The following is a 6000-nucleotide window of genomic DNA, read 5'->3' as shown; positions in this document are numbered from 1 at the left end:
ATGGAGGAGGAGAAAGAGGGATGGAGGAGGAGAAAGAGGGGTGGAGGAGGAGAAAGAGGGGTGGAGGAGGAGAAAGAGGGGTGGAGGAGGAGAAAGAGGGGTGGAGGAAGAGAAAGAGGGGTGGAGGAGGAGAAAGAGGGGTGGAGGAGGAGAAAGAGGGGTGGAGGAGGAGAAAGAGGGGTGGAGGAGGAGAAAGAGGGGTGGAGGAGGAGAAAGAGGGGTGGAGGAGGAGAAAGAGGGGTGGAGGAGGAGAAAGAGGGGTGGAGGAGGAGAAAGAGGGGTGGAGGAGGAGAAAGAGGGGTGGAGGAGGAGAAAGAGGGGTGGAGGAGGAGAAAGAGGGGTGGAGGAGGAGAAAGAGGGGTGGAGGAGGAGAAAGAGGGGTGGAGGAGGAGAAAGAGGGGTGGAGGAGGAGAAAGAGGGATGGAGGAGGAGAAAGAGGGATGGAGGTGGAGAAAGAGGGATGGAGGAGGAGAAAGAGGGATGGAGGAGGAGAAAGAGGGATGGAGGAGGAGAAAGAGGGATGGAGGAGGAGAAAGAGGGATGGAGGAGGAGAAAGAGGGATGGAGGAGGAGAAAGAGGGATGGAGGAGGAGAAAGAGGGATGGAGGAGGAGAAAGAGGGATGGAGGAGGAGAAAGAGGGATGGAGGAGGAGAAAGAGGGATGGAGGAGGAGAAAGAGGGATGGAGGAGGAGAAAGAGGGATGGAGGAGGAGAAAGAGGGATGGAGGAGGAGAAAGAGGGATGGAGGAGGAGAAAGAGGGATGGAGGAGGAGAAAGAGGGATGGAGGAGGAGAAAGAGGGATGGAGGAGGAGAAAGAGGGATGGAGGAGGAGAAAGAGGGATGGAGGAGGAGAAAGAGGGATGGAGGAGGAGAAAGAGGATGGAGGAGGAGAAAGAGGGATGGAGGAGGAGAAAGAGGGATGGAGGAGGAGAAAGAGGGATGGAGGAGGAGAAAGAGGGATGGAGGAGGAGAAAGAGGGATGGAGGAGGTGAAAGAGGGATGGAGGAGGTGAAAGAGGGATGGAGGAGGAGAAAGAGGGATGGAGGAGGAGAAAGAGGGATGGAGGAGGAGAAAGAGGGATGGAGGAGGAGAAAGAGGGATGGAGGAGGAGAAAGAGGGATGGAGGAGGAGAAAGAGGGATGGAGGAGGAGAAAGAGGGATGGAGGAGGAGAAAGAGGGATGGAGGAGGAGAAAGAGGGATGGAGGAGGAGAAAGAGGGATGGAGGAGGAGAAAGAGGGATGGAGGAGGAGAAAGAGGGATGGAGGAGGAGAAAGAGGGATGGAGGAGGAGAAAGAGGGATGGAGGAGGAGAAAGAGGGATGGAGGAGGAGAAAGAGGGATGGAGGAGGAGAAAGAGGGATGGAGGAGGAGAAAGAGGGATGGAGGAGGAGAAAGAGGGATGGAGGAGGAGAAAGAGGGATGGAGGAGGAGAAAGAGGGATGGAGGAGGAGAAAGAGGGATGGAGGAGGAGAAAGAGGGATGGAGGAGGAGAAAGAGGGATGGAGGAGGAGAAAGAGGGATGGAGGAGGAGAAAGAGGGATGGAGGAGGAGAAAGAGGGATGGAAGAGGAGAAAGAGGGATGGAGGAGGAGAAAGAGGGATGGAGGAGGAGAAAGAGGGATGGAGGAGGAGAAAGAGGGATGGAGGAGGAGAAAGAGAGATGGAGGAGGAGAAAGAGGGATGGAGGAGGTGAAAGAGGGATGGAGGAGGTGAAAGAGGGATGGAGGAGGAGAAAGAGGGATGGAGGAGGAGAAAGAGGGATGGAGGAGGAGAAAGAGGGATGGAGGAGGAGAAAGAGGGATGGAGGAGGAGAAAGAGGGATGGAGGAGGAGAAAGAGGGATGGAGGAGGAGAAAGAGGGATGGAGGAGGAGAAAGAGGGATGGAGGAGGAGAAAGAGGGATGGAGGAGGAGAAAGAGGGATGGAGGAGGAGAAAGAGGGATGGAGGAGGAGAAAGAGGGATGGAGGAGGAGAAAGAGGGATGGAGGAGGTGAAAGAGGGATGGAGGAGGAGAAAGAGGGATGGAGGAGGTGAAAGAGGGATGGAGGAGGTGAAAGGGATGTAGGAGGAGAAAGAGGGATGGAGGAGGAGAAAGAGGGATGGAGGAGGAGAAAGAGGGATGGAGGAGGAGAAAGAGGGATGGAGGAGGAGAAAGAGGGATGGAGGAGGAGAAAGAGGGATGGAGGAGGAGAAAGAGGGATGGAGGAGGAGAAAGAAGGATGGAGGAGGAGAAAGAAGGATGGAGGAGGAGAAAGAAGGATGGAGGAGGAGAAAGAAGGATGGAGGAGGAGAAAGAAGGATGGAGGAGGAGAAAGAAGGATGGAGGAGGAGAAAAGGATGGAGGAGAAGAGGGATGGAGGAGAAGAGGGATGGAGGAGAAGAGGGATGGAGGAGAAGAGGGATGGAGGAGGAGAAAGAAGGATGGAGGAGGAGAAAGAGGAATGGAGGAGGAGAAAGAGGAATGGAGGAGGAGAAAGAAGGAATGGAGGAGGAGAAAGAGGGGTGGAGGAGGAGAAAGAGGGGTGGAGGAGGAGAAAGAGGGGTGGAGGAGGAGAAAGAGGGGTGGAGGAGGAGAAAGAGGGGTGGAGGAGGAGAAAGAGGGGTGGAGGAGGAGAAAGAGGGGTGGAGGAGGAGAAAGAGGGGTGGAGGAGGCGAAAGAGGGGTGGAGGAGGAGAAAGAGGGGTGGAGGAGGAGAAAGAGGGGTGGAGGAGGAGAAAGAGGGGTGGAGGAGGAGAAAGAGGGGTGGAGGAGGAGAAAGAGGGATGGAGGAGGAGAAAGAGGGATGGAGGAGGAGAAAGAGGGATGGAGGAGGAGAAAGAGGGATGGAGGAGGAGAAAGAGGGATGGAGGAGGAGAAAGAGGGATGGAGGAGGAGAAAGAGGGATGGAGGAGGAGAAAGAGGGATGGAGGAGGAGAAAGAGGGATGGAGGAGGAGAAAGAGGGATGGAGGAGGAGAAAGAGGGATGGAGGAGGAAAAAGAGGGATGGAGGAGGAGAAAGAGGGATGGAGGAGGAGAAAGAGGGATGGAGGAGGAGAAAGAGGGATGGAGGAGGAGAAAGAGGGAAGGAGGAGGAGAAAGAGGGATGGAGGAGGAGAAAGAGGGATGGAGGAGGCGAAAGAGGGATGGAGGAGGAGAAAGAGGGATGGAGGAGGAGAAAGAGGGATGGAGGAGGAGAAAGAGGGATGGAGGAGAAGAAAGAGGGATGGAGGAGAAGAAAGAGGGATGGAGGAGGAGAAAGAAGGATGGAGGAGGAGAAAGAGGGATGGAGGAGGAGAAAGAAGGATGGAGGAGGAGAAAGAGGGATGGAGGAGGAGAAAGAAGGATGGAGGAGGAGAAAGAAGGATGGAGGAGGAGAAAGAAGGATGGAGGAGGAGAAAGAAGGATGGAGGAGGAGAAAGAAGGATGGAGGAGGAGAAAGAGGGATGGAGGAGGAGAAAGAAGGATGGAGGAGGAGAAAGAAGGGTGGAGGAGGAGAAAGAGGGGTGGAGGAGGAGAAAGAGGGGTGGAGGAGGAGAAAGAGGGGTGGAGGAGGAGAAAGAGGGGTGGAGGAGGAGAAAGAAGGATGGAGGAGGAGAAAGAGGGATGGAGGAGGAGAAAGAGGGATGGAGGAGGAGAAAGAGGGATGGAGGAGGAGAAAGAAGGATGGAGGAGGAGAAAGAGGGATGGAGGAGGAGAAAGAGGGATGGAGGAGGAGAAAGAGGGATGGAGGAGGAGAAAGAGGGATGGAGGAGGAGAAAGAGGGATGGAGGAGGAGAAAGAGGGATGGAGGAGGAGAAAGAGGGATGGAGGAGAAAGAGGGATGGAGGAGGAGAAAGAGGGATGGAGGAGAAGAAAGAGGGATGGAGGAGGAGAAAGAGGGATGGAGGAGGAGAAAGAGGGATGGAGGAGGAGAAAGAGGGATGGAGGAGGAGAAAGAGGGATGGAGGAGGAGAAAGAGGGATGGAGGAGGAGAAAGAGGGATGGAGGAGGAGAAAGAGGGGTGGAGGAGGAGAAAGAGGGGTGGAGGAGGAGAAAGAGGGGTGGAGGAGGAGAAAGAGGGGTGGAGGAGGAGAAAGAGGGGTGGAGGAGGAGAAAGAGGGGTGGAGGAGGAGAAAGAGGGATGGAGGAGGAGAAAGAGGGGTGGAGGAGGAGAAAGAGGGGTGGAGGAGGAGAAAGAGGGGTGGAGGAGGAGAAAGAGGGGTGGAGGAGAAAGAGGGGTGGAGGAGGAGAAAGAGGGATGGAGGAGGAGAAAGAGGGATGGAGGAGGAGAAAGAGGGGTGGAGGAGGAGAAAGAGGGGTGGAGGAGGAGAAAGAGGGGTGGAGGAGGAGAAAGAGGGGTGGAGGAGGAGAAAGAGGGGTGGAGGAGGAGAAAGAGGGGTGGAGGAGGAGAAAGAGGGGTGGAGGAGGAGAAAGAGGGGTGGAGGAGGAGAAAGAGGGGTGGAGGAGGAGAAAGAGGGGTGGAGGAGGAGAAAGAGGGGTGGAGGAGGAGAAAGAGGGGTGGAGGAGGAGAAAGAGGGGTGGAGGAGGAGAAAGAGGGATGGAGGAGGAGAAAGAGGGATGGAGGAGGAGAAAGAGGGATGGAGGAGGAGAAAGAGGGATGGAGGAGGAGAAAGAGGGATGGAGGAGGAGAAAGAGGGATGGAGGAGGAGAAAGAGGGATGGAGGAGGAGAAATAAGGATGGATGAGGAGAAAGAGGGATGGAGGAGGAGAAAGAGGGATGGAGGAGGAGAAAGAGGGATGGAGGAGGAGAAAGAGGGATGGAGGAGGAGAAAGAGGGATGGAGGAGGAGAAAGAGGGATGGAGGAGGAGAAAGAGGGATGAAGGAGGAGAAAGAGGGATGAAGGAGGTGAAAGAGGGATGAAGGAGGTGAAAGAGGGATGGAGGAGGCGAAAGAGGGATGGAGGAGGAGAAAGAGGGATGGAGGAGGAGAAAGAGGGATGGAGGAGGAGAAAGAGGGATGGAGGAGGAGAAAGAGGGATGGAGGAGGAGAAAGAGGGATGGAGGAGGAGAAAGAGGGATGGAGGAGGAGAAAGAGGGATGGAGGAGGAGAAAGTAGGATGGAGGAGGAGAAAGAGGGATGGAGGAGGAGAAAGAGGGATGGAGGAGGAGAAAGAGGGATGGAGGAGGAGAAAGAGGGATGGAGGAGGAGAAAGAGGGATGGAGGAGGAGAAAGAGGGATGGAGGAGGAGAAAGAGGGATGGAGGAGGAGAAAGAGGGATGGAGGAGGAGAAAGAGGGATGGATAATCGAGAAGGAATCATTTCGTTGGTTGCTGAACCTAATACAAGATGACCTGGATCAAGCTCCGACGATTAGCAATGCGCTGAATGTCCTCTAACAATAATAATTGTCCGTGACCCATTGATTCTATCCAAGTGCATCATTTCAATTGGATGTTGTAGATATGGGCGGAGTTTCACAGGCCAATCAGCTGTTTAGACGCACACAACGAAACGGCTGTTTGGACATGCGTTTTGCTGTGTGTGTGCATACAAAGATGTTTTTGTCAGCGTTTAAGGGTTAATATCGCTGATCTCCATACTAACCACTGATACTACACTAACTGGGTAAGGTGACTAACGTTAATTGGTCTGGTGGGCCCGAAGGCACCAGAAGTGCTCCATCCGCCATATTGCTACACCCACAACACAGAAAATCCCATTTGTGTAAATTCGAATACCTGCTTAAAGGTGCATATTTCCTCCAAAAATTCAACATTCCCACTTGATTTAATCCATTCCCGGGTTGAAAAAGGCATAAGCATTGTTATATTGTTTCTGAAATCAAAGGAGAAGAGGAATCACATTTCATCGATAAGTGGCACTCACCTGAGTAACTAACTCTTTGTGGGGACTCATGGGACACCAAAGATGGCGGACACGTAACTTCAAAAAAATCTGCTTCCCCTCCTCTCCAGAAGGATAGAAATGAGGGATCAATACTCTTCAAAAGAAAAACGACTCCCGGAAATTGAAAGTAGTTTAGGAGTCGCGGAAAGCGAGAGAACGAGGCCATTTCGTAGGG

Source organism: Myxine glutinosa, chromosome 5, assembly GCF_964187855.1.
Source record: "Myxine glutinosa chromosome 5, kmMyxGlut1.1, whole genome shotgun sequence".
Lineage (NCBI taxonomy): Eukaryota > Metazoa > Chordata > Myxini > Myxiniformes > Myxinidae > Myxine > Myxine glutinosa.
Note: the sequence above shows the minus strand (reverse complement) of the source record.